The 27,947-nt window shown below is 47.0% G+C and overlaps 19 non-coding genes across 19 annotated transcripts; 9 read left to right on the top strand and 10 right to left on the bottom strand.

Moving 5' to 3' along the window:
• Positions 1-154: 154 nt before the first annotated feature.
• Positions 155-236, bottom strand: trnal-aag (transfer RNA leucine (anticodon AAG)). Its single transcript has one exon. It is a non-coding gene; the product is annotated as a tRNA-Leu (tRNA).
• Positions 237-604: 368 nt separating this feature from the next.
• On the top strand, positions 605-678 carry trnai-aau (transfer RNA isoleucine (anticodon AAU)). The gene has a single exon. It is a non-coding gene; the product is annotated as a tRNA-Ile (tRNA).
• A 2,526-nt stretch (positions 679-3,204) lies between these two features.
• trnal-aag (transfer RNA leucine (anticodon AAG)) lies at positions 3,205-3,286 on the bottom strand. Its single transcript has one exon. It is a non-coding gene; the product is annotated as a tRNA-Leu (tRNA).
• A 368-nt stretch (positions 3,287-3,654) lies between these two features.
• Positions 3,655-3,728, top strand: trnai-aau (transfer RNA isoleucine (anticodon AAU)). The gene has a single exon. It is a non-coding gene; the product is annotated as a tRNA-Ile (tRNA).
• Positions 3,729-6,254: 2,526 nt separating this feature from the next.
• trnal-aag (transfer RNA leucine (anticodon AAG)) lies at positions 6,255-6,336 on the bottom strand. Its single transcript has one exon. It is a non-coding gene; the product is annotated as a tRNA-Leu (tRNA).
• A 368-nt stretch (positions 6,337-6,704) lies between these two features.
• trnai-aau (transfer RNA isoleucine (anticodon AAU)) lies at positions 6,705-6,778 on the top strand. Its single transcript has one exon. It is a non-coding gene; the product is annotated as a tRNA-Ile (tRNA).
• Positions 6,779-9,304: 2,526 nt separating this feature from the next.
• trnal-aag (transfer RNA leucine (anticodon AAG)) lies at positions 9,305-9,386 on the bottom strand. Its single transcript has one exon. It is a non-coding gene; the product is annotated as a tRNA-Leu (tRNA).
• A 368-nt stretch (positions 9,387-9,754) lies between these two features.
• Positions 9,755-9,828, top strand: trnai-aau (transfer RNA isoleucine (anticodon AAU)). The gene has a single exon. It is a non-coding gene; the product is annotated as a tRNA-Ile (tRNA).
• A 2,526-nt stretch (positions 9,829-12,354) lies between these two features.
• On the bottom strand, positions 12,355-12,436 carry trnal-aag (transfer RNA leucine (anticodon AAG)). Its single transcript has one exon. It is a non-coding gene; the product is annotated as a tRNA-Leu (tRNA).
• Positions 12,437-12,804: 368 nt separating this feature from the next.
• trnai-aau (transfer RNA isoleucine (anticodon AAU)) lies at positions 12,805-12,878 on the top strand. The gene has a single exon. It is a non-coding gene; the product is annotated as a tRNA-Ile (tRNA).
• A 2,526-nt stretch (positions 12,879-15,404) lies between these two features.
• trnal-aag (transfer RNA leucine (anticodon AAG)) lies at positions 15,405-15,486 on the bottom strand. The gene has a single exon. It is a non-coding gene; the product is annotated as a tRNA-Leu (tRNA).
• A 368-nt stretch (positions 15,487-15,854) lies between these two features.
• Positions 15,855-15,928, top strand: trnai-aau (transfer RNA isoleucine (anticodon AAU)). Its single transcript has one exon. It is a non-coding gene; the product is annotated as a tRNA-Ile (tRNA).
• Positions 15,929-18,454: 2,526 nt separating this feature from the next.
• Positions 18,455-18,536, bottom strand: trnal-aag (transfer RNA leucine (anticodon AAG)). The gene has a single exon. It is a non-coding gene; the product is annotated as a tRNA-Leu (tRNA).
• A 368-nt stretch (positions 18,537-18,904) lies between these two features.
• Positions 18,905-18,978, top strand: trnai-aau (transfer RNA isoleucine (anticodon AAU)). The gene has a single exon. It is a non-coding gene; the product is annotated as a tRNA-Ile (tRNA).
• Positions 18,979-21,504: 2,526 nt separating this feature from the next.
• trnal-aag (transfer RNA leucine (anticodon AAG)) lies at positions 21,505-21,586 on the bottom strand. The gene has a single exon. It is a non-coding gene; the product is annotated as a tRNA-Leu (tRNA).
• A 368-nt stretch (positions 21,587-21,954) lies between these two features.
• On the top strand, positions 21,955-22,028 carry trnai-aau (transfer RNA isoleucine (anticodon AAU)). Its single transcript has one exon. It is a non-coding gene; the product is annotated as a tRNA-Ile (tRNA).
• Positions 22,029-24,554: 2,526 nt separating this feature from the next.
• trnal-aag (transfer RNA leucine (anticodon AAG)) lies at positions 24,555-24,636 on the bottom strand. Its single transcript has one exon. It is a non-coding gene; the product is annotated as a tRNA-Leu (tRNA).
• A 368-nt stretch (positions 24,637-25,004) lies between these two features.
• trnai-aau (transfer RNA isoleucine (anticodon AAU)) lies at positions 25,005-25,078 on the top strand. The gene has a single exon. It is a non-coding gene; the product is annotated as a tRNA-Ile (tRNA).
• Positions 25,079-27,604: 2,526 nt separating this feature from the next.
• Positions 27,605-27,686, bottom strand: trnal-aag (transfer RNA leucine (anticodon AAG)). The gene has a single exon. It is a non-coding gene; the product is annotated as a tRNA-Leu (tRNA).
• Positions 27,687-27,947: the final 261 nt, after the last annotated feature.

Below are 27,947 nucleotides of genomic sequence, written 5' to 3'. Positions count from 1 at the left end.
GAGTTTGCGAGCATTAGCCATGTCTTCAAATACTGGCACAGGAGCCAAGGTGGTGAAAGCAAAGGGGCCGCAGGGAAGAAGTGGACTTGTCCCGGCGACAATGTGCCCAGCACAGCAGAATGAGTGTGCCCAAATGGAACAGGGAGTCAAATGCTGGCAGCGGTGGGATTCGAACCCACGCCTCCGAAGAGACTGGAACCTTAATCCAGCGCCTTAGACCGCTCGGCCACGCTACCTTGCAGTCAAGGTTGTGGCTGTAAAGGAATTGATTGGTGATTGAAAGGTGCTTTTCTTCAGAATTATCCTGTGAATGGAGGTCTTTGCTTGGGAAGATGGAAGTGAGAGGAATTTGCAAGCACAATGCATTGAAAGTGCAGGCCGAGTGGTTGCATTGTTGAATTGGTAATGCAGGCTTTGTGGATAAATGGAGTTTGCAAAAGCCATTTGAAGATAGAAATCAAAGTCAAAGTGTGTGTGCATGTTGGAAATGTGAAAGAAAAAGAGCAAGTGTTGCTAAAACTCAGCATCTGTGGAGAGAGAAAGAGAGTGCTGATGAAAGGTGACAGACGTACAACATTAACATCAACAGGTAGTTGAGTGTCCAGGCCTGTTAGCTCAGATGGTTAGAGCGTGGTGCTAATAACGCCAAGGTCCTAGGTTCAATCCCCATACAGGCCACTAATTTAAGCACAGGGGCAGTAATTGCCTTGCTTGGGTGCATTGCATTTACAATCCATGAGCAAATACTAATACAAATCCCCCCACAACAGCTCAACCATTTTCCAATTCATTCACAAATGCAAATATGCCCCATTTCACCTTGGCTCACTCAAGGTGCTGTGAAACCATCATCCTTTGCTGGAAAACCCATCTGCTGCACCGATGTCATTTCAGGAAAGAGATCTGCCTTCCTTTACCTCTTCTGGCGCCTCCTGACCCACAGTACTTTTAACTGCCCTCTGAAATGGCCGAACTGGCCACTGACCTTTCAAGGGCAATTAAGGACGGACAATAAATGCTGCCTTTCTCACTGATGCCCCGTGAAAAAATAAACAAAAAATGTCAGTCTATTTGAACATTGCTTTGCATCTTTCTGCTGGCTTCCCTCCGTTCAAATCGCCAAATAACAAATTGCCACCCAGGAGAACTGAGTTTCTCACATGTTCCCTTTTATCTTCCTTCATGGGATGTTAGCATCGCTGGCCCATCAATAATTGCTCTTGAGAAGGTGGTGGTGGCGAGCCACCTTCTTGAACTACTGCAGTCCATGTGCAGCCGGTACACCCAGTGCTGTTAGGGAGGGGCTTCCAGAATTGTGACTCAGTGACAGTGAAAGAACGGCGATATAATGCCACGTCAGGATGGTGTGTGCTTTGGTGGGGAACTTGTAGGTAGTGGTGTTCCCCATGCGACTGTTGCCCTTGTCATTTAAGGCGATCGAGGTGACGGGTTTGGAAGGTGCTGTCAAAGGAGACTGGGCTTTAGGGGTGATAATGAGGAGAAAGCTGGAGACTGCAGGAAGATATGAACGGACGAGTGACATCGGCAGAACAGCGGCAATTGGAATTCAATCCACAGAGGTGTGAGGGAACGCATTTGGGGAAGGCTAATAAGGCGAGGGAATACACAATAAATGGAAGAAGTATAAAGGAACAATGGCACCTTGGAGTGCAAGTCCACAGATCCCCGACGATGGTTGCTGTTGTCGTACGTCTTTCAGCGGGTATGTCGACAACTCGTATGCATCGTCAGGGAGGATATGATGTCGTCTGTCACGTGACATAGCAGTCGGAATCTGTTTGTTGAACGAGCAAGACGCTCTGGTGAAAACTCTCCAGCGATATTGATATTCTACTCTCATCGTCAAATCAAGAAGTCACAATATAGTTTACCTGTCCTACCTGCGTGATTGATTGGCGACTTTGTGTTTGAAGGATAGAGGGAACACAATGCGGTCACAGCGAACGATTTGTCGACGATTTGGACTTTTTACGGCACATCGGGAGAGCGTCACATTCAGCTTGGCACTGCAGCAGAATTCCGCGAGGGGCGCAGAAGCTGTCGACAGAGCTCCGAGAGGTGAAGCACTATCAGAAGGCAGTACTTCATTGGCGACAGTGAGTAGCTGCACTGAGGGGCCGGCGGTTCAGTAGCGAAGGGGTGTGATCGGTTGATTTGGGGCATGCCGCTGCAAGTTAATTCAAAGACAAGCTTGCAAAAGGCTGAAAAAGGCCAGTGCAGGTCGATTGAAAAGCAGGCTTAAAATAAAATGCTGCAAATAGCCATCACAGCCATTACAGCTATTTGAGGCATCCTGGTGCCATTGACAGCAAAATAAACTGCTTTGTGGACAATGCCTGAAAAAGCGTGCGAAGGGGAGCAACAGGGCCACAGACCTGCAGTGCCATAGAGTTCAGAAAGAGGTGACGGCAAGTAAAAGTACTGCGGGCAGCCAGATCGGCAGCACATTGAAACCTTCGTGCAGAGGAAAGCAGGAAAGCTTCTTCCTACCTCGGAAAGCAGGGAAAATCCCAGGAATGTCCACATGATGACGTTTAAATTCCCATCTACCAAGTGGAAAGCCTCGATCCTCTTGCCAAATTCAAACTTTTCAAAGAAATGGTAGAGCTATGGTTCTTTGATTTGGCTGCATCAGAAGCAGATAAACTAGCAGTTCAAATGAAGATAGCTATGGCAATCGAAGGTCTTCAGAGGCCGAATAGCTGAGGCTTATCGGAAGATGATCAGAAAGATGGTAAGAAAATATAGAGCACTCGAGAAGCAGAAATCCATGCGAAACTCAATTTCAGAAGACATGGGTTGGAATTTCTGTGATATAGACAGCGGTGAAAAGAGAGAATGGAGCAATTTGTCAGTGGCTGTAGGGACAATGGCAAGGATTGAAACCTTTCTGAAATGGACTCATGTGAAAGAATTGCAGAGTTGCGAATGACAATGAAGATTTTCAAAATGCCCTGGTAGAATGTCTTGACATTGAAGTTTTATTGAAAGAGTAGCATAAATAGAAAGGTAACGCTCGCAGGCCAAGAGAGTTTGCGAGCATTAGCCATGTCTTCAAATACTGGCACAGGAGCCAAGGTGGTGAAAGCAAAGGGGCCGCAGGGAAGAAGTGGACTTGTCCCGGCGACAATGTGCCCAGCACAGCAGAATGAATGTGCCCAAATGGAACAGGGAGTCAAATGCTGGCAGCGGTGGGATTCGAACCCACGCCTCCGAAGAGACTGGAACCTTAATCCAGCGCCTTAGACCGCTCGGCCACGCTACCTTGCAGGCAAGGTTGTGGCTGTAAAGGAATTGATTGGTGATTGAAAGGTGCTTTTCTTCAGAATGATCCTGTGAATGGAGGTCTTTGCTTGGGAAGATGGAAGTGAGAGGAATTTGCAAGCACAATGCATTGAAAGTGCAGGCCGAGTGGTTGCATTGTTGAATTGGTAATGCAGGCTTTGTGGATAAATGGAGTTTGCAAAAGCCATTTGAAGATAGAAATCAAAGTCAAAGTGTGTGTGCATGTTGGAAATGTGAAAGAAAAAGAGCAAGTGTTGCTAAAACTCAGCATCTGTGGAGAGAGAAAGAGAGTGCTGATGAAAGGTGACAGACGTACAACATTAACATCAACAGGTAGTTGAGTGTCCAGGCCTGTTAGCTCAGATGGTTAGAGCGTGGTGCTAATAACGCCAAGGTCCTAGGTTCAATCCCCATACAGGCCACTAATTTAAGCACAGGGGCAGTAATTGCCTTGCTTGGGTGCATTGCATTTACAATCCATGAGCAAATACTAATACAAATCCCCCCACAACAGCTCAACCATTTTCCAATTCATTCACAAATGCAAATATGCCCCATTTCACCTTGGCTCACTCAAGGTGCTGTGAAACCATCATCCTTTGCTGGAAAACCCATCTGCTGCACCGATGTCATTTCAGGAAAGAGATCTGCCTTCCTTTACCTCTTCTGGCGCCTCCTGACCCACAGTACTTTTAACTGCCCTCTGAAATGGCCGAACTGGCCACTGACCTTTCAAGGGCAATTAAGGACGGACAATAAATGCTGCCTTTCTCACTGATGCCCCGTGAAAAAATAAACAAAAAATGTCAGTCTATTTGAACATTGCTTTGCATCTTTCTGCTGGCTTCCCTCCGTTCAAATCGCCAAATAACAAATTGCCACCCAGGAGAACTGAGTTTCTCACATGTTCCCTTTTATCTTCCTTCATGGGATGTTAGCATCGCTGGCCCATCAATAATTGCTCTTGAGAAGGTGGTGGTGGCGAGCCACCTTCTTGAACTACTGCAGTCCATGTGCAGCCGGTACACCCAGTGCTGTTAGGGAGGGGCTTCCAGAATTGTGACTCAGTGACAGTGAAAGAACGGCGATATAATGCCACGTCAGGATGGTGTGTGCTTTGGTGGGGAACTTGTAGGTAGTGGTGTTCCCCATGCGACTGTTGCCCTTGTCATTTAAGGCGATCGAGGTGACGGGTTTGGAAGGTGCTGTCAAAGGAGACTGGGCTTTAGGGGTGATAATGAGGAGAAAGCTGGAGACTGCAGGAAGATATGAACGGACGAGTGACATCGGCAGAACAGCGGCAATTGGAATTCAATCCACAGAGGTGTGAGGGAACGCATTTGGGGAAGGCTAATAAGGCGAGGGAATACACAATAAATGGAAGAAGTATAAAGGAACAATGGCACCTTGGAGTGCAAGTCCACAGATCCCCGACGATGGTTGCTGTTGTCGTACGTCTTTCAGCGGGTATGTCGACAACTCGTATGCATCGTCAGGGAGGATATGATGTCGTCTGTCACGTGACATAGCAGTCGGAATCTGTTTGTTGAACGAGCAAGACGCTCTGGTGAAAACTCTCCAGCGATATTGATATTCTACTCTCATCGTCAAATCAAGAAGTCACAATATAGTTTACCTGTCCTACCTGCGTGATTGATTGGCGACTTTGTGTTTGAAGGATAGAGGGAACACAATGCGGTCACAGCGAACGATTTGTCGACGATTTGGACTTTTTACGGCACATCGGGAGAGCGTCACATTCAGCTTGGCACTGCAGCAGAATTCCGCGAGGGGCGCAGAAGCTGTCGACAGAGCTCCGAGAGGTGAAGCACTATCAGAAGGCAGTACTTCATTGGCGACAGTGAGTAGCTGCACTGAGGGGCCGGCGGTTCAGTAGCGAAGGGGTGTGATCGGTTGATTTGGGGCATGCCGCTGCAAGTTAATTCAAAGACAAGCTTGCAAAAGGCTGAAAAAGGCCAGTGCAGGTCGATTGAAAAGCAGGCTTAAAATAAAATGCTGCAAATAGCCATCACAGCCATTACAGCTATTTGAGGCATCCTGGTGCCATTGACAGCAAAATAAACTGCTTTGTGGACAATGCCTGAAAAAGCGTGCGAAGGGGAGCAACAGGGCCACAGACCTGCAGTGCCATAGAGTTCAGAAAGAGGTGACGGCAAGTAAAAGTACTGCGGGCAGCCAGATCGGCAGCACATTGAAACCTTCGTGCAGAGGAAAGCAGGAAAGCTTCTTCCTACCTCGGAAAGCAGGGAAAATCCCAGGAATGTCCACATGATGACGTTTAAATTCCCATCTACCAAGTGGAAAGCCTCGATCCTCTTGCCAAATTCAAACTTTTCAAAGAAATGGTAGAGCTATGGTTCTTTGATTTGGCTGCATCAGAAGCAGATAAACTAGCAGTTCAAATGAAGATAGCTATGGCAATCGAAGGTCTTCAGAGGCCGAATAGCTGAGGCTTATCGGAAGATGATCAGAAAGATGGTAAGAAAATATAGAGCACTCGAGAAGCAGAAATCCATGCGAAACTCAATTTCAGAAGACATGGGTTGGAATTTCTGTGATATAGACAGCGGTGAAAAGAGAGAATGGAGCAATTTGTCAGTGGCTGTAGGGACAATGGCAAGGATTGAAACCTTTCTGAAATGGACTCATGTGAAAGAATTGCAGAGTTGCGAATGACAATGAAGATTTTCAAAATGCCCTGGTAGAATGTCTTGACATTGAAGTTTTATTGAAAGAGTAGCATAAATAGAAAGGTAACGCTCGCAGGCCAAGAGAGTTTGCGAGCATTAGCCATGTCTTCAAATACTGGCACAGGAGCCAAGGTGGTGAAAGCAAAGGGGCCGCAGGGAAGAAGTGGACTTGTCCCGGCGACAATGTGCCCAGCACAGCAGAATGAGTGTGCCCAAAAGGGACAGGGAGTCAAATGCTGGCAGCGGTGGGATTCGAACCCACGCCTCCGAAGAGACTGGAACCTTAATCCAGCGCCTTAGACCGCTCGGCCACGCTACCTTGCAGTCAAGGTTGTGGCTGTAAAGGAATTGATTGGTGATTGAAAGGTGCTTTTCTTCAGAATGATCCTGTGAATGGAGGTCTTTGCTTGGGAAGATGGAAGTGAGAGGAATTTGCAAGCACAATGCATTGAAAGTGCAGGCCGAGTGGTTGCATTGTTGAATTGGTAATGCAGGCTTTGTGGATAAATGGAGTTTGCAAAAGCCATTTGAAGATAGAAATCAAAGTCAAAGTGTGTGTGCATGTTGGAAATGTGAAAGAAAAAGAGCAAGTGTTGCTAAAACTCAGCATCTGTGGAGAGAGAAAGAGAGTGCTGATGAAAGGTGACAGACGTACAACATTAACATTAACAGGTAGTTGAGTGTCAAGGCCTGTTAGCTCAGATGGTTAGAGCGTGGTGCTAATAACGCCAAGGTCCTAGGTTCAATCCCCATACAGGCCACTAATTTAAGCGCAGGGGCAGTAATTGCCTTGCTTGGGTGCATTGCATTTACAATCCATGAGCAAATGCTAATACAAATCCCCCCACAACAGCTCAACCATTTTCCAATTCATTCACAAATGCAAATATGCCCCATTTCACCTTGGCTCACTCAAGGTGCTGTGAAACCATCATCCTTTGCTGGAAAACCCATCTGCTGCACCGATGTCATTTCAGGAAAGAGATCTGCCTTCCTTTACCTCTTCTGGCGCCTCCTGACCCACAGTACTTTTAACTGCCCTCTGAAATGGCCGAACTGGCCACTGACCTTTCAAGGGCAATTAAGGACGGACAATAAATGCTGCCTTTCTCACTGATGCCCCGTGAAAAAATAAACAAAAAATGTCAGTCTATTTGAACATTGCTTTGCATCTTTCTGCTGGCTTCCCTCCGTTCAAATCGCCAAATAACAAATTGCCACCCAGGAGAACTGAGTTTCTCACATGTTCCCTTTTATCTTCCTTCATGGGATGTTAGCATCGCTGGCCCATCAATAATTGCTCTTGAGAAGGTGGTGGTGGCGAGCCACCTTCTTGAACTACTGCAGTCCATGTGCAGCCGGTACACCCAGTGCTGTTAGGGAGGGGCTTCCAGAATTGTGACTCAGTGACAGTGAAAGAACGGCGATATAATGCCACGTCAGGATGGTGTGTGCTTTGGTGGGGAACTTGTAGGTAGTGGTGTTCCCCATGCGACTGTTGCCCTTGTCATTTAAGGCGATCGAGGTGACGGGTTTGGAAGGTGCTGTCAAAGGAGACTGGGCTTTAGGGGTGATAATGAGGAGAAAGCTGGAGACTGCAGGAAGATATGAACGGACGAGTGACATCGGCAGAACAGCGGCAATTGGAATTCAATCCACAGAGGTGTGAGGGAACGCATTTGGGGAAGGCTAATAAGGCGAGGGAATACACAATAAATGGAAGAAGTATAAAGGAACAATGGCACCTTGGAGTGCAAGTCCACAGATCCCCGACGATGGTTGCTGTTGTCGTACGTCTTTCAGCGGGTATGTCGACAACTCGTATGCATCGTCAGGGAGGATATGATGTCGTCTGTCACGTGACATAGCAGTCGGAATCTGTTTGTTGAACGAGCAAGACGCTCTGGTGAAAACTCTCCAGCGATATTGATATTCTACTCTCATCGTCAAATCAAGAAGTCACAATATAGTTTACCTGTCCTACCTGCGTGATTGATTGGCGACTTTGTGTTTGAAGGATAGAGGGAACACAATGCGGTCACAGCGAACGATTTGTCGACGATTTGGACTTTTTACGGCACATCGGGAGAGCGTCACATTCAGCTTGGCACTGCAGCAGAATTCCGCGAGGGGCGCAGAAGCTGTCGACAGAGCTCCGAGAGGTGAAGCACTATCAGAAGGCAGTACTTCATTGGCGACAGTGAGTAGCTGCACTGAGGGGCCGGCGGTTCAGTAGCGAAGGGGTGTGATCGGTTGATTTGGGGCATGCCGCTGCAAGTTAATTCAAAGACAAGCTTGCAAAAGGCTGAAAAAGGCCAGTGCAGGTCGATTGAAAAGCAGGCTTAAAATAAAATGCTGCAAATAGCCATCACAGCCATTACAGCTATTTGAGGCATCCTGGTGCCATTGACAGCAAAATAAACTGCTTTGTGGACAATGCCTGAAAAAGCGTGCGAAGGGGAGCAACAGGGCCACAGACCTGCAGTGCCATAGAGTTCAGAAAGAGGTGACGGCAAGTAAAAGTACTGCGGGCAGCCAGATCGGCAGCACATTGAAACCTTCGTGCAGAGGAAAGCAGGAAAGCTTCTTCCTACCTCGGAAAGCAGGGAAAATCCCAGGAATGTCCACATGATGACGTTTAAATTCCCATCTACCAAGTGGAAAGCCTCGATCCTCTTGCCAAATTCAAACTTTTCAAAGAAATGGTAGAGCTATGGTTCTTTGATTTGGCTGCATCAGAAGCAGATAAACTAGCAGTTCAAATGAAGATAGCTATGGCAATCGAAGGTCTTCAGAGGCCGAATAGCTGAGGCTTATCGGAAGATGATCAGAAAGATGGTAAGAAAATATAGAGCACTCGAGAAGCAGAAATCCATGCGAAACTCAATTTCAGAAGACATGGGTTGGAATTTCTGTGATATAGACAGCGGTGAAAAGAGAGAATGGAGCAATTTGTCAGTGGCTGTAGGGACAATGGCAAGGATTGAAACCTTTCTGAAATGGACTCATGTGAAAGAATTGCAGAGTTGCGAATGACAATGAAGATTTTCAAAATGCCCTGGTAGAATGTCTTGACATTGAAGTTTTATTGAAAGAGTAGCATAAATAGAAAGGTAACGCTCGCAGGCCAAGAGAGTTTGCGAGCATTAGCCATGTCTTCAAATACTGGCACAGGAGCCAAGGTGGTGAAAGCAAAGGGGCCGCAGGGAAGAAGTGGACTTGTCCCGGCGACAATGTGCCCAGCACAGCAGAATGAGTGTGCCCAAAAGGGACAGGGAGTCAAATGCTGGCAGCGGTGGGATTCGAACCCACGCCTCCGAAGAGACTGGAACCTTAATCCAGCGCCTTAGACCGCTCGGCCACGCTACCTTGCAGTCAAGGTTGTGGCTGTAAAGGAATTGATTGGTGATTGAAAGGTGCTTTTCTTCAGAATGATCCTGTGAATGGAGGTCTTTGCTTGGGAAGATGGAAGTGAGAGGAATTTGCAAGCACAATGCATTGAAAGTGCAGGCCGAGTGGTTGCATTGTTGAATTGGTAATGCAGGCTTTGTGGATAAATGGAGTTTGCAAAAGCCATTTGAAGATAGAAATCAAAGTCAAAGTGTGTGTGCATGTTGGAAATGTGAAAGAAAAAGAGCAAGTGTTGCTAAAACTCAGCATCTGTGGAGAGAGAAAGAGAGTGCTGATGAAAGGTGACAGACGTACAACATTAACATCAACAGGTAGTTGAGTGTCCAGGCCTGTTAGCTCAGATGGTTAGAGCGTGGTGCTAATAACGCCAAGGTCCTAGGTTCAATCCCCATACAGGCCACTAATTTAAGCACAGGGGCAGTAATTGCCTTGCTTGGGTGCATTGCATTTACAATCCATGAGCAAATACTAATACAAATCCCCCCACAACAGCTCAACCATTTTCCAATTCATTCACAAATGCAAATATGCCCCATTTCACCTTGGCTCACTCAAGGTGCTGTGAAACCATCATCCTTTGCTGGAAAACCCATCTGCTGCACCGATGTCATTTCAGGAAAGAGATCTGCCTTCCTTTACCTCTTCTGGCGCCTCCTGACCCACAGTACTTTTAACTGCCCTCTGAAATGGCCGAACTGGCCACTGACCTTTCAAGGGCAATTAAGGACGGACAATAAATGCTGCCTTTCTCACTGATGCCCCGTGAAAAAATAAACAAAAAATGTCAGTCTATTTGAACATTGCTTTGCATCTTTCTGCTGGCTTCCCTCCGTTCAAATCGCCAAATAACAAATTGCCACCCAGGAGAACTGAGTTTCTCACATGTTCCCTTTTATCTTCCTTCATGGGATGTTAGCATCGCTGGCCCATCAATAATTGCTCTTGAGAAGGTGGTGGTGGCGAGCCACCTTCTTGAACTACTGCAGTCCATGTGCAGCCGGTACACCCAGTGCTGTTAGGGAGGGGCTTCCAGAATTGTGACTCAGTGACAGTGAAAGAACGGCGATATAATGCCACGTCAGGATGGTGTGTGCTTTGGTGGGGAACTTGTAGGTAGTGGTGTTCCCCATGCGACTGTTGCCCTTGTCATTTAAGGCGATCGAGGTGACGGGTTTGGAAGGTGCTGTCAAAGGAGACTGGGCTTTAGGGGTGATAATGAGGAGAAAGCTGGAGACTGCAGGAAGATATGAACGGACGAGTGACATCGGCAGAACAGCGGCAATTGGAATTCAATCCACAGAGGTGTGAGGGAACGCATTTGGGGAAGGCTAATAAGGCGAGGGAATACACAATAAATGGAAGAAGTATAAAGGAACAATGGCACCTTGGAGTGCAAGTCCACAGATCCCCGACGATGGTTGCTGTTGTCGTACGTCTTTCAGCGGGTATGTCGACAACTCGTATGCATCGTCAGGGAGGATATGATGTCGTCTGTCACGTGACATAGCAGTCGGAATCTGTTTGTTGAACGAGCAAGACGCTCTGGTGAAAACTCTCCAGCGATATTGATATTCTACTCTCATCGTCAAATCAAGAAGTCACAATATAGTTTACCTGTCCTACCTGCGTGATTGATTGGCGACTTTGTGTTTGAAGGATAGAGGGAACACAATGCGGTCACAGCGAACGATTTGTCGACGATTTGGACTTTTTACGGCACATCGGGAGAGCGTCACATTCAGCTTGGCACTGCAGCAGAATTCCGCGAGGGGCGCAGAAGCTGTCGACAGAGCTCCGAGAGGTGAAGCACTATCAGAAGGCAGTACTTCATTGGCGACAGTGAGTAGCTGCACTGAGGGGCCGGCGGTTCAGTAGCGAAGGGGTGTGATCGGTTGATTTGGGGCATGCCGCTGCAAGTTAATTCAAAGACAAGCTTGCAAAAGGCTGAAAAAGGCCAGTGCAGGTCGATTGAAAAGCAGGCTTAAAATAAAATGCTGCAAATAGCCATCACAGCCATTACAGCTATTTGAGGCATCCTGGTGCCATTGACAGCAAAATAAACTGCTTTGTGGACAATGCCTGAAAAAGCGTGCGAAGGGGAGCAACAGGGCCACAGACCTGCAGTGCCATAGAGTTCAGAAAGAGGTGACGGCAAGTAAAAGTACTGCGGGCAGCCAGATCGGCAGCACATTGAAACCTTCGTGCAGAGGAAAGCAGGAAAGCTTCTTCCTACCTCGGAAAGCAGGGAAAATCCCAGGAATGTCCACATGATGACGTTTAAATTCCCATCTACCAAGTGGAAAGCCTCGATCCTCTTGCCAAATTCAAACTTTTCAAAGAAATGGTAGAGCTATGGTTCTTTGATTTGGCTGCATCAGAAGCAGATAAACTAGCAGTTCAAATGAAGATAGCTATGGCAATCGAAGGTCTTCAGAGGCCGAATAGCTGAGGCTTATCGGAAGATGATCAGAAAGATGGTAAGAAAATATAGAGCACTCGAGAAGCAGAAATCCATGCGAAACTCAATTTCAGAAGACATGGGTTGGAATTTCTGTGATATAGACAGCGGTGAAAAGAGAGAATGGAGCAATTTGTCAGTGGCTGTAGGGACAATGGCAAGGATTGAAACCTTTCTGAAATGGACTCATGTGAAAGAATTGCAGAGTTGCGAATGACAATGAAGATTTTCAAAATGCCCTGGTAGAATGTCTTGACATTGAAGTTTTATTGAAAGAGTAGCATAAATAGAAAGGTAACGCTCGCAGGCCAAGAGAGTTTGCGAGCATTAGCCATGTCTTCAAATACTGGCACAGGAGCCAAGGTGGTGAAAGCAAAGGGGCCGCAGGGAAGAAGTGGACTTGTCCCGGCGACAATGTGCCCAGCACAGCAGAATGAGTGTGCCCAAAAGGGACAGGGAGTCAAATGCTGGCAGCGGTGGGATTCGAACCCACGCCTCCGAAGAGACTGGAACCTTAATCCAGCGCCTTAGACCGCTCGGCCACGCTACCTTGCAGTCAAGGTTGTGGCTGTAAAGGAATTGATTGGTGATTGAAAGGTGCTTTTCTTCAGAATGATCCTGTGAATGGAGGTCTTTGCTTGGGAAGATGGAAGTGAGAGGAATTTGCAAGCACAATGCATTGAAAGTGCAGGCCGAGTGGTTGCATTGTTGAATTGGTAATGCAGGCTTTGTGGATAAATGGAGTTTGCAAAAGCCATTTGAAGATAGAAATCAAAGTCAAAGTGTGTGTGCATGTTGGAAATGTGAAAGAAAAAGAGCAAGTGTTGCTAAAACTCAGCATCTGTGGAGAGAGAAAGAGAGTGCTGATGAAAGGTGACAGACGTACAACATTAACATTAACAGGTAGTTGAGTGTCAAGGCCTGTTAGCTCAGATGGTTAGAGCGTGGTGCTAATAACGCCAAGGTCCTAGGTTCAATCCCCATACAGGCCACTAATTTAAGCGCAGGGGCAGTAATTGCCTTGCTTGGGTGCATTGCATTTACAATCCATGAGCAAATGCTAATACAAATCCCCCCACAACAGCTCAACCATTTTCCAATTCATTCACAAATGCAAATATGCCCCATTTCACCTTGGCTCACTCAAGGTGCTGTGAAACCATCATCCTTTGCTGGAAAACCCATCTGCTGCACCGATGTCATTTCAGGAAAGAGATCTGCCTTCCTTTACCTCTTCTGGCGCCTCCTGACCCACAGTACTTTTAACTGCCCTCTGAAATGGCCGAACTGGCCACTGACCTTTCAAGGGCAATTAAGGACGGACAATAAATGCTGCCTTTCTCACTGATGCCCCGTGAAAAAATAAACAAAAAATGTCAGTCTATTTGAACATTGCTTTGCATCTTTCTGCTGGCTTCCCTCCGTTCAAATCGCCAAATAACAAATTGCCACCCAGGAGAACTGAGTTTCTCACATGTTCCCTTTTATCTTCCTTCATGGGATGTTAGCATCGCTGGCCCATCAATAATTGCTCTTGAGAAGGTGGTGGTGGCGAGCCACCTTCTTGAACTACTGCAGTCCATGTGCAGCCGGTACACCCAGTGCTGTTAGGGAGGGGCTTCCAGAATTGTGACTCAGTGACAGTGAAAGAACGGCGATATAATGCCACGTCAGGATGGTGTGTGCTTTGGTGGGGAACTTGTAGGTAGTGGTGTTCCCCATGCGACTGTTGCCCTTGTCATTTAAGGCGATCGAGGTGACGGGTTTGGAAGGTGCTGTCAAAGGAGACTGGGCTTTAGGGGTGATAATGAGGAGAAAGCTGGAGACTGCAGGAAGATATGAACGGACGAGTGACATCGGCAGAACAGCGGCAATTGGAATTCAATCCACAGAGGTGTGAGGGAACGCATTTGGGGAAGGCTAATAAGGCGAGGGAATACACAATAAATGGAAGAAGTATAAAGGAACAATGGCACCTTGGAGTGCAAGTCCACAGATCCCCGACGATGGTTGCTGTTGTCGTACGTCTTTCAGCGGGTATGTCGACAACTCGTATGCATCGTCAGGGAGGATATGATGTCGTCTGTCACGTGACATAGCAGTCGGAATCTGTTTGTTGAACGAGCAAGACGCTCTGGTGAAAACTCTCCAGCGATATTGATATTCTACTCTCATCGTCAAATCAAGAAGTCACAATATAGTTTACCTGTCCTACCTGCGTGATTGATTGGCGACTTTGTGTTTGAAGGATAGAGGGAACACAATGCGGTCACAGCGAACGATTTGTCGACGATTTGGACTTTTTACGGCACATCGGGAGAGCGTCACATTCAGCTTGGCACTGCAGCAGAATTCCGCGAGGGGCGCAGAAGCTGTCGACAGAGCTCCGAGAGGTGAAGCACTATCAGAAGGCAGTACTTCATTGGCGACAGTGAGTAGCTGCACTGAGGGGCCGGCGGTTCAGTAGCGAAGGGGTGTGATCGGTTGATTTGGGGCATGCCGCTGCAAGTTAATTCAAAGACAAGCTTGCAAAAGGCTGAAAAAGGCCAGTGCAGGTCGATTGAAAAGCAGGCTTAAAATAAAATGCTGCAAATAGCCATCACAGCCATTACAGCTATTTGAGGCATCCTGGTGCCATTGACAGCAAAATAAACTGCTTTGTGGACAATGCCTGAAAAAGCGTGCGAAGGGGAGCAACAGGGCCACAGACCTGCAGTGCCATAGAGTTCAGAAAGAGGTGACGGCAAGTAAAAGTACTGCGGGCAGCCAGATCGGCAGCACATTGAAACCTTCGTGCAGAGGAAAGCAGGAAAGCTTCTTCCTACCTCGGAAAGCAGGGAAAATCCCAGGAATGTCCACATGATGACGTTTAAATTCCCATCTACCAAGTGGAAAGCCTCGATCCTCTTGCCAAATTCAAACTTTTCAAAGAAATGGTAGAGCTATGGTTCTTTGATTTGGCTGCATCAGAAGCAGATAAACTAGCAGTTCAAATGAAGATAGCTATGGCAATCGAAGGTCTTCAGAGGCCGAATAGCTGAGGCTTATCGGAAGATGATCAGAAAGATGGTAAGAAAATATAGAGCACTCGAGAAGCAGAAATCCATGCGAAACTCAATTTCAGAAGACATGGGTTGGAATTTCTGTGATATAGACAGCGGTGAAAAGAGAGAATGGAGCAATTTGTCAGTGGCTGTAGGGACAATGGCAAGGATTGAAACCTTTCTGAAATGGACTCATGTGAAAGAATTGCAGAGTTGCGAATGACAATGAAGATTTTCAAAATGCCCTGGTAGAATGTCTTGACATTGAAGTTTTATTGAAAGAGTAGCATAAATAGAAAGGTAACGCTCGCAGGCCAAGAGAGTTTGCGAGCATTAGCCATGTCTTCAAATACTGGCACAGGAGCCAAGGTGGTGAAAGCAAAGGGGCCGCAGGGAAGAAGTGGACTTGTCCCGGCGACAATGTGCCCAGCACAGCAGAATGAGTGTGCCCAAAAGGGACAGGGAGTCAAATGCTGGCAGCGGTGGGATTCGAACCCACGCCTCCGAAGAGACTGGAACCTTAATCCAGCGCCTTAGACCGCTCGGCCACGCTACCTTGCAGTCAAGGTTGTGGCTGTAAAGGAATTGATTGGTGATTGAAAGGTGCTTTTCTTCAGAATGATCCTGTGAATGGAGGTCTTTGCTTGGGAAGATGGAAGTGAGAGGAATTTGCAAGCACAATGCATTGAAAGTGCAGGCCGAGTGGTTGCATTGTTGAATTGGTAATGCAGGCTTTGTGGATAAATGGAGTTTGCAAAAGCCATTTGAAGATAGAAATCAAAGTCAAAGTGTGTGTGCATGTTGGAAATGTGAAAGAAAAAGAGCAAGTGTTGCTAAAACTCAGCATCTGTGGAGAGAGAAAGAGAGTGCTGATGAAAGGTGACAGACGTACAACATTAACATTAACAGGTAGTTGAGTGTCAAGGCCTGTTAGCTCAGATGGTTAGAGCGTGGTGCTAATAACGCCAAGGTCCTAGGTTCAATCCCCATACAGGCCACTAATTTAAGCGCAGGGGCAGTAATTGCCTTGCTTGGGTGCATTGCATTTACAATCCATGAGCAAATGCTAATACAAATCCCCCCACAACAGCTCAACCATTTTCCAATTCATTCACAAATGCAAATATGCCCCATTTCACCTTGGCTCACTCAAGGTGCTGTGAAACCATCATCCTTTGCTGGAAAACCCATCTGCTGCACCGATGTCATTTCAGGAAAGAGATCTGCCTTCCTTTACCTCTTCTGGCGCCTCCTGACCCACAGTACTTTTAACTGCCCTCTGAAATGGCCGAACTGGCCACTGACCTTTCAAGGGCAATTAAGGACGGACAATAAATGCTGCCTTTCTCACTGATGCCCCGTGAAAAAATAAACAAAAAATGTCAGTCTATTTGAACATTGCTTTGCATCTTTCTGCTGGCTTCCCTCCGTTCAAATCGCCAAATAACAAATTGCCACCCAGGAGAACTGAGTTTCTCACATGTTCCCTTTTATCTTCCTTCATGGGATGTTAGCATCGCTGGCCCATCAATAATTGCTCTTGAGAAGGTGGTGGTGGCGAGCCACCTTCTTGAACTACTGCAGTCCATGTGCAGCCGGTACACCCAGTGCTGTTAGGGAGGGGCTTCCAGAATTGTGACTCAGTGACAGTGAAAGAACGGCGATATAATGCCACGTCAGGATGGTGTGTGCTTTGGTGGGGAACTTGTAGGTAGTGGTGTTCCCCATGCGACTGTTGCCCTTGTCATTTAAGGCGATCGAGGTGACGGGTTTGGAAGGTGCTGTCAAAGGAGACTGGGCTTTAGGGGTGATAATGAGGAGAAAGCTGGAGACTGCAGGAAGATATGAACGGACGAGTGACATCGGCAGAACAGCGGCAATTGGAATTCAATCCACAGAGGTGTGAGGGAACGCATTTGGGGAAGGCTAATAAGGCGAGGGAATACACAATAAATGGAAGAAGTATAAAGGAACAATGGCACCTTGGAGTGCAAGTCCACAGATCCCCGACGATGGTTGCTGTTGTCGTACGTCTTTCAGCGGGTATGTCGACAACTCGTATGCATCGTCAGGGAGGATATGATGTCGTCTGTCACGTGACATAGCAGTCGGAATCTGTTTGTTGAACGAGCAAGACGCTCTGGTGAAAACTCTCCAGCGATATTGATATTCTACTCTCATCGTCAAATCAAGAAGTCACAATATAGTTTACCTGTCCTACCTGCGTGATTGATTGGCGACTTTGTGTTTGAAGGATAGAGGGAACACAATGCGGTCACAGCGAACGATTTGTCGACGATTTGGACTTTTTACGGCACATCGGGAGAGCGTCACATTCAGCTTGGCACTGCAGCAGAATTCCGCGAGGGGCGCAGAAGCTGTCGACAGAGCTCCGAGAGGTGAAGCACTATCAGAAGGCAGTACTTCATTGGCGACAGTGAGTAGCTGCACTGAGGGGCCGGCGGTTCAGTAGCGAAGGGGTGTGATCGGTTGATTTGGGGCATGCCGCTGCAAGTTAATTCAAAGACAAGCTTGCAAAAGGCTGAAAAAGGCCAGTGCAGGTCGATTGAAAAGCAGGCTTAAAATAAAATGCTGCAAATAGCCATCACAGCCATTACAGCTATTTGAGGCATCCTGGTGCCATTGACAGCAAAATAAACTGCTTTGTGGACAATGCCTGAAAAAGCGTGCGAAGGGGAGCAACAGGGCCACAGACCTGCAGTGCCATAGAGTTCAGAAAGAGGTGACGGCAAGTAAAAGTACTGCGGGCAGCCAGATCGGCAGCACATTGAAACCTTCGTGCAGAGGAAAGCAGGAAAGCTTCTTCCTACCTCGGAAAGCAGGGAAAATCCCAGGAATGTCCACATGATGACGTTTAAATTCCCATCTACCAAGTGGAAAGCCTCGATCCTCTTGCCAAATTCAAACTTTTCAAAGAAATGGTAGAGCTATGGTTCTTTGATTTGGCTGCATCAGAAGCAGATAAACTAGCAGTTCAAATGAAGATAGCTATGGCAATCGAAGGTCTTCAGAGGCCGAATAGCTGAGGCTTATCGGAAGATGATCAGAAAGATGGTAAGAAAATATAGAGCACTCGAGAAGCAGAAATCCATGCGAAACTCAATTTCAGAAGACATGGGTTGGAATTTCTGTGATATAGACAGCGGTGAAAAGAGAGAATGGAGCAATTTGTCAGTGGCTGTAGGGACAATGGCAAGGATTGAAACCTTTCTGAAATGGACTCATGTGAAAGAATTGCAGAGTTGCGAATGACAATGAAGATTTTCAAAATGCCCTGGTAGAATGTCTTGACATTGAAGTTTTATTGAAAGAGTAGCATAAATAGAAAGGTAACGCTCGCAGGCCAAGAGAGTTTGCGAGCATTAGCCATGTCTTCAAATACTGGCACAGGAGCCAAGGTGGTGAAAGCAAAGGGGCCGCAGGGAAGAAGTGGACTTGTCCCGGCGACAATGTGCCCAGCACAGCAGAATGAGTGTGCCCAAAAGGGACAGGGAGTCAAATGCTGGCAGCGGTGGGATTCGAACCCACGCCTCCGAAGAGACTGGAACCTTAATCCAGCGCCTTAGACCGCTCGGCCACGCTACCTTGCAGTCAAGGTTGTGGCTGTAAAGGAATTGATTGGTGATTGAAAGGTGCTTTTCTTCAGAATGATCCTGTGAATGGAGGTCTTTGCTTGGGAAGATGGAAGTGAGAGGAATTTGCAAGCACAATGCATTGAAAGTGCAGGCCGAGTGGTTGCATTGTTGAATTGGTAATGCAGGCTTTGTGGATAAATGGAGTTTGCAAAAGCCATTTGAAGATAGAAATCAAAGTCAAAGTGTGTGTGCATGTTGGAAATGTGAAAGAAAAAGAGCAAGTGTTGCTAAAACTCAGCATCTGTGGAGAGAGAAAGAGAGTGCTGATGAAAGGTGACAGACGTACAACATTAACATTAACAGGTAGTTGAGTGTCAAGGCCTGTTAGCTCAGATGGTTAGAGCGTGGTGCTAATAACGCCAAGGTCCTAGGTTCAATCCCCATACAGGCCACTAATTTAAGCGCAGGGGCAGTAATTGCCTTGCTTGGGTGCATTGCATTTACAATCCATGAGCAAATGCTAATACAAATCCCCCCACAACAGCTCAACCATTTTCCAATTCATTCACAAATGCAAATATGCCCCATTTCACCTTGGCTCACTCAAGGTGCTGTGAAACCATCATCCTTTGCTGGAAAACCCATCTGCTGCACCGATGTCATTTCAGGAAAGAGATCTGCCTTCCTTTACCTCTTCTGGCGCCTCCTGACCCACAGTACTTTTAACTGCCCTCTGAAATGGCCGAACTGGCCACTGACCTTTCAAGGGCAATTAAGGACGGACAATAAATGCTGCCTTTCTCACTGATGCCCCGTGAAAAAATAAACAAAAAATGTCAGTCTATTTGAACATTGCTTTGCATCTTTCTGCTGGCTTCCCTCCGTTCAAATCGCCAAATAACAAATTGCCACCCAGGAGAACTGAGTTTCTCACATGTTCCCTTTTATCTTCCTTCATGGGATGTTAGCATCGCTGGCCCATCAATAATTGCTCTTGAGAAGGTGGTGGTGGCGAGCCACCTTCTTGAACTACTGCAGTCCATGTGCAGCCGGTACACCCAGTGCTGTTAGGGAGGGGCTTCCAGAATTGTGACTCAGTGACAGTGAAAGAACGGCGATATAATGCCACGTCAGGATGGTGTGTGCTTTGGTGGGGAACTTGTAGGTAGTGGTGTTCCCCATGCGACTGTTGCCCTTGTCATTTAAGGCGATCGAGGTGACGGGTTTGGAAGGTGCTGTCAAAGGAGACTGGGCTTTAGGGGTGATAATGAGGAGAAAGCTGGAGACTGCAGGAAGATATGAACGGACGAGTGACATCGGCAGAACAGCGGCAATTGGAATTCAATCCACAGAGGTGTGAGGGAACGCATTTGGGGAAGGCTAATAAGGCGAGGGAATACACAATAAATGGAAGAAGTATAAAGGAACAATGGCACCTTGGAGTGCAAGTCCACAGATCCCCGACGATGGTTGCTGTTGTCGTACGTCTTTCAGCGGGTATGTCGACAACTCGTATGCATCGTCAGGGAGGATATGATGTCGTCTGTCACGTGACATAGCAGTCGGAATCTGTTTGTTGAACGAGCAAGACGCTCTGGTGAAAACTCTCCAGCGATATTGATATTCTACTCTCATCGTCAAATCAAGAAGTCACAATATAGTTTACCTGTCCTACCTGCGTGATTGATTGGCGACTTTGTGTTTGAAGGATAGAGGGAACACAATGCGGTCACAGCGAACGATTTGTCGACGATTTGGACTTTTTACGGCACATCGGGAGAGCGTCACATTCAGCTTGGCACTGCAGCAGAATTCCGCGAGGGGCGCAGAAGCTGTCGACAGAGCTCCGAGAGGTGAAGAACTATCAGAAGGCAGTACTTCATTGGCGACAGTGAGTAGCTGCACTGAGGGGCCGGCGGTTCAGTAGCGAAGGGGTGTGATCGGTTGATTTGGGGCATGCCGCTGCAAGTTAATTCAAAGACAAGCTTGCAAAAGGCTGAAAAAGGCCAGTGCAGGTCGATTGAAAAGCAGGCTTAAAATAAAATGCTGCAAATAGCCATCACAGCCATTACAGCTATTTGAGGCATCCTGGTGCCATTGACAGCAAAATAAACTGCTTTGTGGACAATGCCTGAAAAAGCGTGCGAAGGGGAGCAACAGGGCCACAGACCTGCAGTGCCATAGAGTTCAGAAAGAGGTGACGGCAAGTAAAAGTACTGCGGGCAGCCAGATCGGCAGCACATTGAAACCTTCGTGCAGAGGAAAGCAGGAAAGCTTCTTCCTACCTCGGAAAGCAGGGAAAATCCCAGGAATGTCCACATGATGACGTTTAAATTCCCATCTACCAAGTGGAAAGCCTCGATCCTCTTGCCAAATTCAAACTTTTCAAAGAAATGGTAGAGCTATGGTTCTTTGATTTGGCTGCATCAGAAGCAGATAAACTAGCAGTTCAAATGAAGATAGCTATGGCAATCGAAGGTCTTCAGAGGCCGAATAGCTGAGGCTTATCGGAAGATGATCAGAAAGATGGTAAGAAAATATAGAGCACTCGAGAAGCAGAAATCCATGCGAAACTCAATTTCAGAAGACATGGGTTGGAATTTCTGTGATATAGACAGCGGTGAAAAGAGAGAATGGAGCAATTTGTCAGTGGCTGTAGGGACAATGGCAAGGATTGAAACCTTTCTGAAATGGACTCATGTGAAAGAATTGCAGAGTTGCGAATGACAATGAAGATTTTCAAAATGCCCTGGTAGAATGTCTTGACATTGAAGTTTTATTGAAAGAGTAGCATAAATAGAAAGGTAACGCTCGCAGGCCAAGAGAGTTTGCGAGCATTAGCCATGTCTTCAAATACTGGCACAGGAGCCAAGGTGGTGAAAGCAAAGGGGCCGCAGGGAAGAAGTGGACTTGTCCCGGCGACAATGTGCCCAGCACAGCAGAATGAGTGTGCCCAAAAGGGACAGGGAGTCAAATGCTGGCAGCGGTGGGATTCGAACCCACGCCTCCGAAGAGACTGGAACCTTAATCCAGCGCCTTAGACCGCTCGGCCACGCTACCTTGCAGTCAAGGTTGTGGCTGTAAAGGAATTGATTGGTGATTGAAAGGTGCTTTTCTTCAGAATGATCCTGTGAATGGAGGTCTTTGCTTGGGAAGATGGAAGTGAGAGGAATTTGCAAGCACAATGCATTGAAAGTGCAGGCCGAGTGGTTGCATTGTTGAATTGGTAATGCAGGCTTTGTGGATAAATGGAGTTTGCAAAAGCCATTTGAAGATAGAAATCAAAGTCAAAGTGTGTGTGCATGTTGGAAATGTGAAAGAAAAAGAGCAAGTGTTGCTAAAACTCAGCATCTGTGGAGAGAGAAAGAGAGTGCTGATGAAAGGTGACAGACGTACAACATTAACATTAACAGGTAGTTGAGTGTCAAGGCCTGTTAGCTCAGATGGTTAGAGCGTGGTGCTAATAACGCCAAGGTCCTAGGTTCAATCCCCATACAGGCCACTAATTTAAGCGCAGGGGCAGTAATTGCCTTGCTTGGGTGCATTGCATTTACAATCCATGAGCAAATGCTAATACAAATCCCCCCACAACAGCTCAACCATTTTCCAATTCATTCACAAATGCAAATATGCCCCATTTCACCTTGGCTCACTCAAGGTGCTGTGAAACCATCATCCTTTGCTGGAAAACCCATCTGCTGCACCGATGTCATTTCAGGAAAGAGATCTGCCTTCCTTTACCTCTTCTGGCGCCTCCTGACCCACAGTACTTTTAACTGCCCTCTGAAATGGCCGAACTGGCCACTGACCTTTCAAGGGCAATTAAGGACGGACAATAAATGCTGCCTTTCTCACTGATGCCCCGTGAAAAAATAAACAAAAAATGTCAGTCTATTTGAACATTGCTTTGCATCTTTCTGCTGGCTTCCCTCCGTTCAAATCGCCAAATAACAAATTGCCACCCAGGAGAACTGAGTTTCTCACATGTTCCCTTTTATCTTCCTTCATGGGATGTTAGCATCGCTGGCCCATCAATAATTGCTCTTGAGAAGGTGGTGGTGGCGAGCCACCTTCTTGAACTACTGCAGTCCATGTGCAGCCGGTACACCCAGTGCTGTTAGGGAGGGGCTTCCAGAATTGTGACTCAGTGACAGTGAAAGAACGGCGATATAATGCCACGTCAGGATGGTGTGTGCTTTGGTGGGGAACTTGTAGGTAGTGGTGTTCCCCATGCGACTGTTGCCCTTGTCATTTAAGGCGATCGAGGTGACGGGTTTGGAAGGTGCTGTCAAAGGAGACTGGGCTTTAGGGGTGATAATGAGGAGAAAGCTGGAGACTGCAGGAAGATATGAACGGACGAGTGACATCGGCAGAACAGCGGCAATTGGAATTCAATCCACAGAGGTGTGAGGGAACGCATTTGGGGAAGGCTAATAAGGCGAGGGAATACACAATAAATGGAAGAAGTATAAAGGAACAATGGCACCTTGGAGTGCAAGTCCACAGATCCCCGACGATGGTTGCTGTTGTCGTACGTCTTTCAGCGGGTATGTCGACAACTCGTATGCATCGTCAGGGAGGATATGATGTCGTCTGTCACGTGACATAGCAGTCGGAATCTGTTTGTTGAACGAGCAAGACGCTCTGGTGAAAACTCTCCAGCGATATTGATATTCTACTCTCATCGTCAAATCAAGAAGTCACAATATAGTTTACCTGTCCTACCTGCGTGATTGATTGGCGACTTTGTGTTTGAAGGATAGAGGGAACACAATGCGGTCACAGCGAACGATTTGTCGACGATTTGGACTTTTTACGGCACATCGGGAGAGCGTCACATTCAGCTTGGCACTGCAGCAGAATTCCGCGAGGGGCGCAGAAGCTGTCGACAGAGCTCCGAGAGGTGAAGAACTATCAGAAGGCAGTACTTCATTGGCGACAGTGAGTAGCTGCACTGAGGGGCCGGCGGTTCAGTAGCGAAGGGGTGTGATCGGTTGATTTGGGGCATGCCGCTGCAAGTTAATTCAAAGACAAGCTTGCAAAAGGCTGAAAAAGGCCAGTGCAGGTCGATTGAAAAGCAGGCTTAAAATAAAATGCTGCAAATAGCCATCACAGCCATTACAGCTATTTGAGGCATCCTGGTGCCATTGACAGCAAAATAAACTGCTTTGTGGACAATGCCTGAAAAAGCGTGCGAAGGGGAGCAACAGGGCCACAGACCTGCAGTGCCATAGAGTTCAGAAAGAGGTGACGGCAAGTAAAAGTACTGCGGGCAGCCAGATCGGCAGCACATTGAAACCTTCGTGCAGAGGAAAGCAGGAAAGCTTCTTCCTACCTCGGAAAGCAGGGAAAATCCCAGGAATGTCCACATGATGACGTTTAAATTCCCATCTACCAAGTGGAAAGCCTCGATCCTCTTGCCAAATTCAAACTTTTCAAAGAAATGGTAGAGCTATGGTTCTTTGATTTGGCTGCATCAGAAGCAGATAAACTAGCAGTTCAAATGAAGATAGCTATGGCAATCGAAGGTCTTCAGAGGCCGAATAGCTGAGGCTTATCGGAAGATGATCAGAAAGATGGTAAGAAAATATAGAGCACTCGAGAAGCAGAAATCCATGCGAAACTCAATTTCAGAAGACATGGGTTGGAATTTCTGTGATATAGACAGCGGTGAAAAGAGAGAATGGAGCAATTTGTCAGTGGCTGTAGGGACAATGGCAAGGATTGAAACCTTTCTGAAATGGACTCATGTGAAAGAATTGCAGAGTTGCGAATGACAATGAAGATTTTCAAAATGCCCTGGTAGAATGTCTTGACATTGAAGTTTTATTGAAAGAGTAGCATAAATAGAAAGGTAACGCTCGCAGGCCAAGAGAGTTTGCGAGCATTAGCCATGTCTTCAAATACTGGCACAGGAGCCAAGGTGGTGAAAGCAAAGGGGCCGCAGGGAAGAAGTGGACTTGTCCCGGCGACAATGTGCCCAGCACAGCAGAATGAGTGTGCCCAAAAGGGACAGGGAGTCAAATGCTGGCAGCGGTGGGATTCGAACCCACGCCTCCGAAGAGACTGGAACCTTAATCCAGCGCCTTAGACCGCTCGGCCACGCTACCTTGCAGTCAAGGTTGTGGCTGTAAAGGAATTGATTGGTGATTGAAAGGTGCTTTTCTTCAGAATGATCCTGTGAATGGAGGTCTTTGCTTGGGAAGATGGAAGTGAGAGGAATTTGCAAGCACAATGCATTGAAAGTGCAGGCCGAGTGGTTGCATTGTTGAATTGGTAATGCAGGCTTTGTGGATAAATGGAGTTTGCAAAAGCCATTTGAAGATAGAAATCAAAGTCAAAGTGTGTGTGCATGTTGGAAATGTGAAAGAAAAAGAGCAAGTGTTGCTAAAACTCAGCATCTGTGGAGAGAGAAAGAGAGTGCTGATGAAAGGTGACAGACGTACAACATTAACATTAACAGGTAGTTGAGTGTCAAGGCCTGTTAGCTCAGATGGTTAGAGCGTGGTGCTAATAACGCCAAGGTCCTAGGTTCAATCCCCATACAGGCCACTAATTTAAGCGCAGGGGCAGTAATTGCCTTGCTTGGGTGCATTGCATTTACAATCCATGAGCAAATGCTAATACAAATCCCCCCACAACAGCTCAACCATTTTCCAATTCATTCACAAATGCAAATATGCCCCATTTCACCTTGGCTCACTCAAGGTGCTGTGAAACCATCATCCTTTGCTGGAAAACCCATCTGCTGCACCGATGTCATTTCAGGAAAGAGATCTGCCTTCCTTTACCTCTTCTGGCGCCTCCTGACCCACAGTACTTTTAACTGCCCTCTGAAATGGCCGAACTGGCCACTGACCTTTCAAGGGCAATTAAGGACGGACAATAAATGCTGCCTTTCTCACTGATGCCCCGTGAAAAAATAAACAAAAAATGTCAGTCTATTTGAACATTGCTTTGCATCTTTCTGCTGGCTTACCTCCGTTCAAATCGCCAAATAACAAATTGCCACCCAGGAGAACTGAGTTTCTCACATGTTCCCTTTTATCTTCCTTCATGGGATGTTAGCATCGCTGGCCCATCAATAATTGCTCTTGAGAAGGTGGTGGTGGCGAGCCACCTTCTTGAACTACTGCAGTCCATGTGCAGCCGGTACACCCAGTGCTGTTAGGGAGGGGCTTCCAGAATTGTGACTCAGTGACAGTGAAAGAACGGCGATATAATGCCACGTCAGGATGGTGTGTGCTTTGGTGGGGAACTTGTAGGTAGTGGTGTTCCCCATGCGACTGTTGCCCTTGTCATTTAAGGCGATCGAGGTGACGGGTTTGGAAGGTGCTGTCAAAGGAGACTGGGCTTTAGGGGTGATAATGAGGAGAAAGCTGGAGACTGCAGGAAGATATGAACGGACGAGTGACATCGGCAGAACAGCGGCAATTGGAATTCAATCCACAGAGGTGTGAGGGAACGCATTTGGGGAAGGCTAATAAGGCGAGGGAATACACAATAAATGGAAGAAGTATAAAGGAACAATGGCACCTTGGAGTGCAAGTCCACAGATCCCCGACGATGGTTGCTGTTGTCGTACGTCTTTCAGCGGGTATGTCGACAACTCGTATGCATCGTCAGGGAGGATATGATGTCGTCTGTCACGTGACATAGCAGTCGGAATCTGTTTGTTGAACGAGCAAGACGCTCTGGTGAAAACTCTCCAGCGATATTGATATTCTACTCTCATCGTCAAATCAAGAAGTCACAATATAGTTTACCTGTCCTACCTGCGTGATTGATTGGCGACTTTGTGTTTGAAGGATAGAGGGAACACAATGCGGTCACAGCGAACGATTTGTCGACGATTTGGACTTTTTACGGCACATCGGGAGAGCGTCACATTCAGCTTGGCACTGCAGCAGAATTCCGCGAGGGGCGCAGAAGCTGTCGACAGAGCTCCGAGAGGTGAAGCACTATCAGAAGGCAGTACTTCATTGGCGACAGTGAGTAGCTGCACTGAGGGGCCGGCGGTTCAGTAGCGAAGGGGTGTGATCGGTTGATTTGGGGCATGCCGCTGCAAGTTAATTCAAAGACAAGCTTGCAAAAGGCTGAAAAAGGCCAGTGCAGGTCGATTGAAAAGCAGGCTTAAAATAAAATGCTGCAAATAGCCATCACAGCCATTACAGCTATTTGAGGCATCCTGGTGCCATTGACAGCAAAATAAACTGCTTTGTGGACAATGCCTGAAAAAGCGTGCGAAGGGGAGCAACAGGGCCACAGACCTGCAGTGCCATAGAGTTCAGAAAGAGGTGACGGCAAGTAAAAGTACTGCGGGCAGCCAGATCGGCAGCACATTGAAACCTTCGTGCAGAGGAAAGCAGGAAAGCTTCTTCCTACCTCGGAAAGCAGGGAAAATCCCAGGAATGTCCACATGATGACGTTTAAATTCCCATCTACCAAGTGGAAAGCCTCGATCCTCTTGCCAAATTCAAACTTTTCAAAGAAATGGTAGAGCTATGGTTCTTTGATTTGGCTGCATCAGAAGCAGATAAACTAGCAGTTCAAATGAAGATAGCTATGGCAATCGAAGGTCTTCAGAGGCCGAATAGCTGAGGCTTATCGGAAGATGATCAGAAAGATGGTAAGAAAATATAGAGCACTCGAGAAGCAGAAATCCATGCGAAACTCAATTTCAGAAGACATGGGTTGGAATTTCTGTGATATAGACAGCGGTGAAAAGAGAGAATGGAGCAATTTGTCAGTGGCTGTAGGGACAATGGCAAGGATTGAAACCTTTCTGAAATGGACTCATGTGAAAGAATTGCAGAGTTGCGAATGACAATGAAGATTTTCAAAATGCCCTGGTAGAATGTCTTGACATTGAAGTTTTATTGAAAGAGTAGCATAAATAGAAAGGTAACGCTCGCAGGCCAAGAGAGTTTGCGAGCATTAGCCATGTCTTCAAATACTGGCACAGGAGCCAAGGTGGTGAAAGCAAAGGGGCCGCAGGGAAGAAGTGGACTTGTCCCGGCGACAATGTGCCCAGCACAGCAGAATGAGTGTGCCCAAAAGGGACAGGGAGTCAAATGCTGGCAGCGGTGGGATTCGAACCCACGCCTCCGAAGAGACTGGAACCTTAATCCAGCGCCTTAGACCGCTCGGCCACGCTACCTTGCAGTCAAGGTTGTGGCTGTAAAGGAATTGATTGGTGATTGAAAGGTGCTTTTCTTCAGAATGATCCTGTGAATGGAGGTCTTTGCTTGGGAAGATGGAAGTGAGAGGAATTTGCAAGCACAATGCATTGAAAGTGCAGGCCGAGTGGTTGCATTGTTGAATTGGTAATGCAGGCTTTGTGGATAAATGGAGTTTGCAAAAGCCATTTGAAGATAGAAATCAAAGTCAAAGTGTGTGTGCATGTTGGAAATGTGAAAGA

The sequence above is a fragment of the Heterodontus francisci genome, chromosome 34 (genome assembly GCF_036365525.1).
Source record: "Heterodontus francisci isolate sHetFra1 chromosome 34, sHetFra1.hap1, whole genome shotgun sequence".
Lineage (NCBI taxonomy): Eukaryota > Metazoa > Chordata > Chondrichthyes > Heterodontiformes > Heterodontidae > Heterodontus > Heterodontus francisci.
Note: the sequence above shows the minus strand (reverse complement) of the source record. Positions and strands in the feature narration are given on the sequence as shown.